The sequence below is a fragment of the Bison bison genome, unplaced genomic scaffold (genome assembly GCF_000754665.1).
Source record: "Bison bison bison isolate TAMUID 2011002044 unplaced genomic scaffold, Bison_UMD1.0 scf7180017864037, whole genome shotgun sequence".
Classification (NCBI taxonomy): Eukaryota; Metazoa; Chordata; class Mammalia; order Artiodactyla; family Bovidae; genus Bison; species Bison bison.
In genome coordinates, this window is record NW_011494609.1 from 13,454,699 (window position 1) to 13,467,071 (window position 12,373).

General features: G+C 39.9%; 1 protein-coding gene across 1 annotated transcript in view; it reads right to left on the minus strand.

The window, feature by feature from the left end:
• CPNE4 (copine IV) overlaps positions 1–12,373 on the minus strand; it is a 525,574-nt gene that overhangs the window by 420,794 nt on the left and 92,407 nt on the right. The gene's annotated exons all lie outside the window — the stretch shown is intronic.

Consider the following 12,373-nt stretch of genomic DNA (forward strand, 5'->3'; position numbering starts at 1 on the left):
GGGGGGGGGGGGGGGGGATGGAATTCCAGCTGAGCTATTTCAAATACTAAAAGATGATGTTGTGAAAGTGCTGCACTCAATATGCCAGCAAATTTGGAAAACTCAGCAGTAGCCACAGGACTGGAAAAGGTCAGTTTTCATTTCAATCTCAAAGAAAGGCAATGCCAAAAAATGTTCAAACTACTACACAACTGCACTCATCTCACATGCAGCAAAGTAATGCTCAAAATTCTCCAAACCAAGCTTTAACAGTATGTGAACTATGAACTTCCAGATGTTCAAGCTGGATTTACAAAAGGCAGAGGAACCAGAGATCAAATTGCCAACATCTGCTGGAACATTTAAAAAGTACCTGATGCAAAGAACTAACTCCTTGGGAAAAAAAACCCGATGCTGGGAAAAATTGAAGGCAGGAGAAGAAGGGGGAGACAGAGAATGACATGGTTGGATGGCATCACCGACTCGATGGACATGAGTTTGAGCAAGAGAAAAAGCAAGAGTTCCAGAAAAACATCTACTTCTGCTTTATGGATATGCCAAAGCCTTTGACTATGAAGATCACAACAAACTATGGAAAATTCCTCAAGAGATGGGAATACCAGACCACCTAACCTGCCTCGTGAGAAATCTGTATGCAGGTCAAAAAGCAACAGGGAACAATGGACTGGTTTCAAATTGGGAAAGGAGTACGTCAAGGTTGTATATTGTCACTCTGCTTATTTAACTTATATGCAGAGTACATCATGCAAAATGCAGTGCTAGATGATGCACAGGCTGGAATCAAGATTGCTGGGAGAAATATCAATAACCTCAGATACCCAGATGACACCATCCTTATGGCAGAAAGCAAAGACGAACTAAAGAGCTTCTTGACGAATGTGAAACAGGAGAGTGAAAAAGCTAGCTTAAAACTCAACATTCAAAAAATGAATATCATGACATCAGTCCCATCACTTCATGGCAAATAGATGGGGAAACAATGGAAACCAATGGAAACAGTGACAGATTTTATTTTCTTGAGCTCCAAAATCACTGCAGATGGTGACTGCAGCCATGAAATTAAAAGATACTTGTTCCTTGGGAGAAAAGTTATGATCAACTAGACAGTATATTAAAAAGCAGAGTTATTATTTGCCAACAAAGGTCTTTCTAGTCAAAGCTATGGTTTTTCCAATAGTCATGTTTGGATATTAGAATTGGACCATAAAAAAAGCTGAGTACTGAAGAACTGATGTTTTTGAATTGTGGCATTGGAGAAGACTCTCAAGAGTCCCTCGGACTGCAAAGAAATCCAACCAGTCCATCCTAAAGGAAATCAATCCTGAATATTCATTGGAAGGACTGATGCTGAAGCTGAAGCTCCAATACTTTGGCCACCTGATGCCAAGAACTGACTCATTGGAAAAGACCCTGACACTAGGAAAGATTGAAGGCGGGAGGAGAAGGGGATGACAGAGGATGAGATGGTTGGATGGCATTACCGACTCGATGGACATAAGCTTGAGCAAGCTTTGGGAGTTGGTGATGCACAGTGAAGCCTGGCATACTGTCCATGGGGTTGCAAAGAGTTGGACAGGAGTGAACTGAATAAGTCCTTAGAAAAAAAAAAATAAAGCTAGAAATTTGCATTAAAATGATGTATAACATGATCACATTTAAGAATGTATTTCAATATCATACAGCAAAGTCCAACAATGCAAACTGCAATTACTTTTGGACCAACTTTACAAAATGTCCCTGTCCTCTTAAAGGAGGAGTGAGTTATGTCATCTCGGAGTTTCTGTTAACCCTATTATTTTACAGTTCAATTACCTAGAATATGTGAGGCACTACACAAGGCAAATGAGATGGTTGGATGGTATCACCGACTTGATAGACATGAGTTTGAGCAAGCTCCAGGAGTTGGTGATGGACAAGGAAGCATGGCATACTGCAGTCCATGGGGTCGCAGAGTTGGATGTGACTGAGCAACTGAAGTGAACTGATGCAAGGCCATGCAAGATGTGAACTGAACCTCAAACACATTATTATCTTCTTAGGGGAAACAATCATGTACATATCTAAATCCATTGTTCATGAGGGAGCGTTTGCTGGGAGTCATGATGTTCGCAGAGGAGAAGCCACATCTTGCAGGTTGAGCAGAAACATTTTCATAAAGGATTTTGCAAAATCAACTGATGTTCTCCTCTGTAATTTTCTCAATTGGCTTCCAATTTTATTCCATTAATTTTTTGAATCGTTATTAGTTTTTATTTCAATTTCCTCTGCAGTGAATCCTGTCAGAAGTGTAAGAGTGACACAGAACCACAAAGATGTTGGCTTAATGCCAGGCTCACTATGAAACAGTCAGCCAAAATATTTATCAACAGGATTTTAATTCTACAGTTTGATTTAAATTTCTGCTCAGCTAAGTATGTGGTATATCTAGCTGGTAAGATTCCTAATCAAAGGACTTGCAAAGCAGCAAGACAAATATTTGTGTGAGAGTTTTGTTGCCAACCTCAGATGGCAAGGCTCTTGAATACAGACACCAATCAGAGTCCTTGGCAACCCTTCATGGAGTCCTTTTGGGAGTTTATTATCTGGCATTTTACATCATACCAGTTGAATGTACCCACATTCCCAAAGTGGGCTTGTAGAACACAGATTCTGGCCTGTTAATGACCTAACCTTCATAGGAAATGAACCTGGAGTAGTTCGTCCAGTAGTAATTTACAAACAGGCATTCACACTATGGGGTGGGGGTGGGGGGCAGGGAGCTTGGATGTGACCATTCATCTGAATGGGGCTACCTGCTGTTTCATTCCTTTGGGGAAACTTCACAAGGAGTGAGGTAGCTTCCTTTCAACATTTCTGCTGTCTCCCTCCTGCCTTGCACTCATATTCCCTTCTGAACAGAGTTCTTCTCCAACCCATCACCACCTCCAAAGGAGGAGAAATGCTGTCTTTCATGTTCCTGAAACAACTCATCAAGTAAGCCTTGTTCAGATGCTCAGTCATGTCCAACTCTTCACAACCCCATGGACTGCAGCACACCAGGCTTCCCCATCCTTCGCCATTTCCCAGAATTTGCTCAAATTCATGTCCATTGAGTCAGTAATGCCACCCAACCATCTCATTCTCTGTCATCCCCTTCTCCTCCTGCCTTCAATCTTTCCCAGCATCAGGGTCTTTTCCAATGAGTCAGCTCTTCGCATCAGGTGGCCAAAGTATTGCAGCCTCAGCTTCAGCATCAGTCCTTCTAATGAATATTCAGGAGTGATTTCCTTTATTATTGACTAGTTTGATCTCCTTGGTCTCCAAGGGATTCTTAAGAGTCTTATCCAGCACCACAGCTCAAAAGCATCAATTCTTTGGCGCTTGCCTTTCTTTATGGTCCAATTCTCACATCCATATATGACTACTGGAAAAATTATGGTTGGAAAAACCATAGTAAGCCTGGAATGTCTAAAAAGGAACCATTGAGCTCCTTTAGCAACAGGGGGAATTAAATAGTGTTACTCATGCGAAGAGTTGACCCATTGGAAAAGACTGATGCCGGGAGGGATTGGGGGCAGGAGGGGAAGGGGATGACAGAGGATGAGATGGCTGGATGGCATCACTGACTCGATGGACATGAGTCTGAGTGAACTCCGGGAGTTTGTGATGGACAGGGAGGCCTGGCATGTTGCAATTCATGGGGTCGCAAAGAGTCGGACACGACTGAGCGACTGAACTGAACTGAACTGAGGCCTCCCAAAGGAGCATAAACTGGCCCCTCCTTTCACTGCAATGAGGCAAAGATTTTCCTACATGAGGAAATAACTTAAGGTATTCAGATGAGCACAGAAAGAATGACAGCAATAATTACATCACTTAGCAGAGAAGCCACTATCACTGTGATGCAGTCGGAAATGCACCACCAAGATCCTCCTTGAAAGGAGTTGCTGCCCCAACCTCAACACCAGCTTCCTCAGGGATCACCTCAGCTGTGCACTCAGCTATCAACCATGGAGTATAAGACGTTAGGATATAAACTTGAAGGTGTTTCCTGCTGCACTGTGAGGACATTAAAAACTGCCTGTGTTAGAGAAACCTAGAGTGAGACTAAGAGAGACAGAGACACAGATATGAGTAGTAAGCAGTGAAGATTGAGAGGGTGTAGGGGGAGAACTTATATAATATCTGTGGTGCATTTTTTCTAGCCACAAACTTGCTTTTGAAAGTTCTTCATAATGGCTTCCACATGACACTAACACATATTTTGGATACCCTACAAGTCACCACAGTTGGAAAAGTGGTTACTCTGAGCTATAAGCTTTATTGAATCTGCTACTCCCAGTTTATACCTTTGTTATTTAGGAAAGTCACTTTCCTTATTAGTTCTTTCATACTACATTTCAACATTAGGTGAGATTAAAAGATGGTTTAGAGTAATAGCTAACAAAAAGACAAAGAGATTCCGTCAATGTTTTGATTTCATTTATGCATTTTTACTGGGTTTAAGACTTGCTGCCTATTTACAATAGCCAAAGCAGGGAAGCAACCTAAGTGTCCATTGATTAAGGAATGGATAAAGAAGATGTAGTGTGTATATATATATACACATACACACAATGGAATACTACTCAGCCATAAAAAGTAGTGAAATAATGCCATTTGCAGCAAGATAGATGGACCCAGAAATTATAATACAAGCGAAGTAAGTCAGAAAAGAAAAACAAATATCATTTGATACCATTTGCATGTGGAATTTAAAAACTGAAATAAACTTATGTACAAAACAGAAATAGACTCACAGACATAGAAAGAAAACTTATGATTACCAAAGTGGAAAAGGGGGGAGGGATAAATTAGAAGTTTGAGATTCACAGATACACACTACAATATGTAAGATAGATAACCAACAGGAACCTCCTGTATAGCACAGGGAAATATATTCAGTATCTTGTAATTACCTATAAGGAGAAAGAATCTGAAAATGAATTAATTAATTAATTCATTTTCAGATTCTTTCTCCTTGTAGGTAATTACAAGATACTGAATATATATATTTCTCTGTGCTATACAGAAGCACTCATCTGACACGCTAGTGAAGTAATGCTCAAAATTCTCCAAACCAGGCTTCAGCAGTACATGAACCATGGATTTCCAGATGTTCGAGCTGGTTTTAGAAAAGGCAGAGGAACCAGAGATCAAATTGCCAACATCTGCTGGATCATCAAAAAAGCAAGAGAGTTTCAGAAAAACATCTATTTCTGCTTTATTGACTATGCCAAAACCTTTGACTGTGTGGATCACAATAAACAGTGGAAAATTCTAAAAGAGATGGGAATACCAGACCACCTGACCTGCCTCTTGAGAAACCTGTACGCAGGTCAGGAAGCAACAGTTAGAACTGGACATGGAACAACAGACTGGTTCCAAACAGGAAAAGGAGTATGTCCAAGTTGTATATTGTCACCCTGCTTATTCAACCTATATGCAGAGTACATTATGAAAAACGCTGGGCTGGAAGAAGCACAAGCTGGAATCAAGATTGCCGGGAGAAATATCAATAACCTCAGATATGCAGATGACACCACCCTTATGGCAGAAAGTGAAGAGGAACTCAAAAGCCTCTTGATGAAAGTGAAAGAGGAGAGTGGAAAAGTTGGCTTAAAGCTCAACATTCAGAAAACTAAGATTATGGCATCTGGTCCCATCACTTTATTGCAAATAGATGGGGAAACAGTGTATACAGTGTCAGACTTTATTTTGGGGGGCTCCAAAATCACTGCAGATGGTGATTGCAGCCATGAAATTAAAAGATGCTTACTCATTGGAAGGAAAGTTATGACCAACCTAGACAGCATATTAAAAAGCAGAGATATTACTTTGCCAACAAAGGTCCGTCTAGTCAAGGCTATGGTTTTTCCAGTGGTCATGTATGGATGTGAGAGTTGGACTGTGAAGAAAGCTGAGTGCCAAAGAATTGATGCTTTTGAACTGTGGTGTTGGTGAAGACTCGTAAGAGTCCCTTGGACTGCAAGGAGATCCAACCAGTCCATCCTAAAGGAGATCAGTCCTGGGTGTTCATTGGAAGGACTGATGCTAAAGTTGAAACTCCAATACTTTGGCTACCTCATGCGAAGAGTTGACTCATCGGAAAAGACCCTGATGCTGGGAGGGATTGGGGGCAAGAGGAGGAAAGTACGACAGAGGATGAGATGGCTGGATGGCATTACCGACTTGAGGGATATGAGTTTGAGTGAACTCCAGGAGTTGGTGATGGACAGGGAGGCCTGGCATGCTGCGGTTCATGGAGTCATAGAGTTGGACATGACTGAGTGACTGAACTGCACTGATGAATTCATATAAATCACTTTGCTGTATACCTAAAACTAACACAACATTGTAAATAAACTACACTTCAATAAGAAAAAATCTCAAAAAAAAACACTTGTTGAAAAGCTTTAGTAGATTGATTTAAATACTGACTCTTCACCATATACAAATAGGCCATCATCATAACTGTCAACATCATCAACTTATGTGGAATATTAATTCTATACCAGGTACCAGGTTCAGTCATTCTAATATATTACCCCACTTAATTTTCACAACTCTATGATACATTAACTCCATTTGACAATGAGGAAAATAAGGTTTAAAAGAGATAATTATTTTATTTGAGGTCACATCTGAGTAGCAGACATAGCACTCAAACAGCATTCTCTGGCATAAAAGATTTTCCTCTTTACCATGCAATCTGCCTTACAAGGTTATACTGCTCAGCCACTTAACTGTAGTCAAATCTTCTGAAAGCTAAAGTTAACTGTAACACAATTCCATTAAGCTACTTAACTTTGTCATGAGAAACATGCTGTACCTTTAAGAATCCAGGAAGACAAGGGGCCCAAAGATGGAACATAGGTCCAATGAAGTTAAAATATGTCTAAGAATATTTTTCTACTACTTTCATGTACTCCGTTTACAATAATAGATGCTGAATAAGTATGTTGATTGAATGAATGATCAATGAAATAATAATTAGGCATCCATCGAATTGTTGGTCCATACCTTTCCTGTTCAAAGACCATGTAGATGCTGTTTGGTTTCTCTTTTGGTATTTAATGAAGCAGAAATTGGAAAATAGCTTGATTTAGATTCCCCTTAGGATATGTTTAAAATTCCTGGATGGTTATATGCTTTACATTTTTGCTTAGTGAGAAAAATTTAGTTACACTGAGTTGAAGACTGTTTCGTTTAAATTTTTATTTTATATTGTACTATATTTAATTTACAATGTTGTGTTAGTTTCAGGTGTACAGCAAAGTGACTCAGTTATACATATACTTTTTTTTTTTCAAATTATTTTCCCATTTAGTTTACTATAGACTATTCCCTATAGGAGCTTCCCTGGTGGATCAGATGGTAAAGAATCTGTCTGCAATGTGGGGGACCTGGGTTTGATGCCACCTGGAGGATGGCATGGCAACCCACTCCAGTATTCTTGCCTGGAGAATCCCCATGGACAGAGGAGCCTGGCGGGCTACACTCCATAGGGTCACAAAGAGTCGGACACGACTGACTGACTAAGTACAACACAACCACAGAATGTTGATCATCCTTGATTCTATTCTCAGTTCTGGAAAGTTAAATTGAATTAAATCAAGCATTTGAAGTCTGATAGAACAGAGGTCAACAACACTGGGATTAGACCCAGACTGCCTAGATTTTCACTTTCACAAGCCATACAATTTTGGACAAGGCGTTTAACCTTTTTGTGCCTCTTTCCTATATGTAAAATGGGGGAAATAATGCACTTAATTAATGGAGTTATTATGAGTTAATACATGTACATTACTTAGAAGTGCTTGGCATTAAATATATATTTTTCAAGAACATCTAGTATAATTTCTAGGGTCCAAGAGGCATTTGTTTAGCACAGATCCTCTAAAATGAGCTGATATCTTCCCTTCTTACTGACTATAGCAAGGGTCCCCAACCTCCAAGATCTAATGCCTGATGATCTGAGGTGGAGTTATGTAATAATAATAGAAATAAAGTGCATGATAAATGTAATGCATTTGAGTCATTCCAAAACTATCCCCCAACCTGGTCTTTGGTCTGTGGAAAAATTGTCTTCCTTGCAACCAGTCTTTGGTTCTAAAGAGGGTGGGGCTGCTAGAAACTTCCAACTCTCTTGATAGAATAAACTAACAAAAATCTAACCCTCATGTCCAGCTACCTGAGTTCTTTTTTTGTCTTTTAGTTCCTATGTTTTATTGTCAGAAGTCTACCTCTAAAAGTCCTCTGCCACACCCTAAAGCTTCCCTAGTACAACCCACTTCCTGTTACCTCCATTTTTTGTTGACAGGTAAAACTTGTCTCAGAATAGATGCATCAATAGTAAGAGAGGTCTAAGGGCTTGGCCTTATTCAGGAGGTGGGTAAAGGTAATGAATCAGATTAGAATTTACTAGGAATACATATAGCAGGTTCGGCAAGGATAGAATAAGTGGCTGTTTCCTGAGGTCACCCACACAGTAAAAAGCTGTTCAGTTTTCTGCCCGGTTCAGACCCTAGTAAGGAAGTAAGAAAGTTATTTCCTGCTTCTTCCGCAGTGAGGAATGGCTTCAGATGGCAGGCTGACTATTGAGATTCCCAATTCAGTTCTGTGAAATTTGAAGCATGTGAAACCCCAACAGTGATAGTCTTTCTCCATATTTGGAGGTGCTGTAGATTTTCTTCTGTGTTTTGTGATACTGCAGCATAGAGTTACTACAAGCTAAATGTCATTATTATTTTAGATAACTTTGTTTTTACCCTTCTTTAGCCACATGATTCTAGCCTGGGGGGTCCAGCCTTAACTCTGCACCAAATCCCCAGATTGTGACTCATTTCATTTATGTTTACCTCTTCCTATTCCAGTTAGTATCCTCTGTAACAAATATCCCAAACACAGTGGTGTAGAGCAACCATTTCAACATGTTCATGGATTGTGTGAGTTCCTCACACCATGACTGCTGGGTTTCAAGAGCAAGTGTTGCTCCAAACCAGGCAGAAGCTGTATTTCCTCACATAATCCAGCCTCAGAGGTGCACAAAATTTACTACAGTCATGAGTCTACCCAGATCTCACACCTTGAAAAGAAGGATGTCAAAGTCCTATTACAGGAAGAGCATGAGGAAGGGTCCAATTTTTGTAGCCATCTTTGGAAGACACAATGTGTTAAACACCCACTTCCCTGATTCTAGCTCTCAGGCATGATGTCATCTCATTACTGGCTCTTCATTCAAGTGTCTGCCTGCCATTCTTCTTGTGGACACTGGTACCCTAAATCATCCATCTCATCTTCCCCTCATGGCTGTGCCCTGGTCCTGGTGCCCGCCTGAACTTGGTTTTGTTCATCACCACTATTTCCACTCAGGGTCAGTTTTGTCTAATGTGAGTTTTACATATATATCCCTCGCCTCTCTGTTTCTCTTCCAACAGAGAAGCAAATTCCATTTAGTTCATTGTTAGTCATACCTAGTATTGAAAATGAAAAAGTGTTAGTCACTCAGTCACGTCCGACTCTTTGCGACCACATGGACAGTAGCCTGCCAGGCTCCTCTGTCCTTGGAATTCTCCAGGCAAGATAATAGAGTGGGTTGCCATTTCCTTCTCCAAGGGATCTTTCCAACTCAGAGATCAAACCCAGGTCTCCCACATTGCATGCAGATTCTTTACCATCTGAGTCACCAGGAAAGCCTTATATCTAGTATTACTAGTTCTAAGAACCAATGTTCCTAATGATTAATTTTCTCACAATCCTGAACATATAGGAATAAGTACAATTGAATGCATTGCTGACACAGTATATTCAGAGTATAAATCTAGATATTTTCTGACTTGGGACAGAGCTGGAATAGAATCATAGATCAGTAGAGACTGAATTCAAGGCCACTTTAATTGTGTTAAAAGGCCAGACCAATGGGATTTCATTCAAATCCCACATACCGGGGTTTGTCCAAGGGGTTGCAATGAGTGTTAGGAGCCAGCATAGAAATATAAAAATTACACATCCACTTTAGAGACCCAAATGTTTAGAACATCCACTATTTCAAATAGTGTATCAAAAATTCAAATGGAGAAACAGAAGCTAATTGTAGCAGATGGGCTACTAGATAAGTGATAAGGGAGAAAATGATAACTATCGATTTAAAATTTTTACTTGATTATTGAAGACTTTTTGGAATATATCAACATGAATAAAGAAAAAATAAAATCTCTTATTTGCTCACAGCTCAGAGAAAAGTATGTACCTTTGGTGAATTTTTAAATTTTGTGTATATTATAACATATTCTTTCATAATTTTGACAGCTATGGGATCATATTACCCTTACATCCTTCTTTTAAAAGTGATATTTCATTATCTATATTATTAAATATTGCTTCAAAATTTCACTGTTAATAGCTGAACACTATTGAATTGTATGAAGATAATTTATGTAATTATTTTCCTATTGTTGTACATATAAGCTATTTTAATATTTCTACTATTATAACCACCACTGTGAGGAGCAACCTTCTTTATACATAAGGTTCACATATTAATTAGATCCTATTTTCATTAGCAAAAATAAAAAGTTTAGAATATCTCCCCCTTGCCCCCTCAAAAACAATTTTTATCATTTTTAAAACTTAAGGAATTACAATAATTGTAAAATTGTATCTTATTTTATATTCACATTTATTTGATTAACAGAATAGAATATTTTTATGTGTTTATTAGCCATTTAAGAGTCTATTTTAGGAATTATGCCCATAGTTTGTGCACATGTATCTGTGGGCATGTGATGATAATATCTGAAGCAGAAATTTATGTATAAGTCAGGGCTTTTAACTGCAAGGAAAAAAGAGAGAAAGTAAGGAAATATAGAAAGAAAGAAGGAAGAAACAAGGTTATGTTAAAAAGATCTGAGGTAGTTCCTAGTGTCTTTGGGAAGGCTTGAAAACTAACCTGGAGGCTAAACAGACAGGAAATATGACTAACACCTCCCTTTTCAACTGATTCTGGTCAAGAAACTACTGCCCCTATACAACAGCCACCAGAGAGAGAAACTCCTTGCTCTTTGTGTCTCATTTCACTAGCTTTTGAGTCAAAGTCTGGCACCACACGGCAAATTAACTAAGCCTTAGACTCCAGAGGAATGAGGACACCTGCATGCACAACCCAAACTCCTGAGATGGAGATTTCCCATAACAGAAAGAGATGGCAGGTGGGGAGCTCAAACAAAGGTGAAGCACCTGTTACACTCTATAGTGGGAGGCCTCTTCTCTCTTTGTCATTGGTATGACCTACAGTGTTAGGATAAAGCAGAAATCAGTGATGACCTGGGCACACCCGGGGATCACGTCTCAATGACACCTGCAATTAAGATGTCAGTTATGCCTCCTTATAGCTCATTAACTGATGAGACACTCCTTGCGGGTAGCCTTCCCTGCCTGAATTCCCCACAGTACCTAGGATGGCACCTTCCAGAAGACTCCCAGATACAAAGACATGATGTCTTGAACACCTCCTTTAGAAAGGGCATTAACTTTCTTGGCTGTGAAGCCAGCAGGCCAGCTAAGTGAGTCAGGAGGGGGCCAAATGTGCAAGGCTGAGACCATCCAGTGAGGCAGAAGACCCACTAGATATGCACACAAAAAACGCTGACAGTGTGATCAATCAACCTCATGGTTATCTTGAACTCTCCTTCCCTCAGAGTCACCTCTACCACACAGAAGACTTTCTGCTACTATGCTGATGGGTTTTCCAGGATTTATCACCATAAATTAAGCTTTTCACAACTCTTATATTAATTTAACTAACATTTCCTGGACAGCTACTATGCATATATCTACTTGAGCTACACACACCAAGGTTTTCAAAATCCAGGTTATTGCTGAACATGCTATGTTCTACCTAGAATTTATGTAACTCCTGACTCTTCCCTTCTCCACCCTATATCTGCTCCAAAGGCTAACCTTGCTTTCTGGCTTCTGGCTGGGTTTGGGCAATGGTAGCACCAGCAGGAGACTGAAGGGAGAGAGGCAGGTGAAGCTGGTGTCTAGTCTTCCAGGCTCCTACATGCACTTTCCCTGTGGGGAAACTGCCTCTGTACAGTTCTGTACCTAGTTCTAGTGAGTGCCCTCTTGAAAAGTTATGACCAACATAGATAGCAGATTGAAAAGCAGAGACATTACTTTGCCAACAAAGGTCCGTCTAGTCAAGACTATGGTTTTTCCAGTGGTCATGTATGGATGTGAGAGTTGGACTGTGAAGAAAGCTGAGTGCTGAGGAATTGATGCTTTTGAACTGTGGTGTTGGAGAAGACTCCCGAGAGTCCCTTGGACTGCAAGGAACCCAACCAGTCCATTC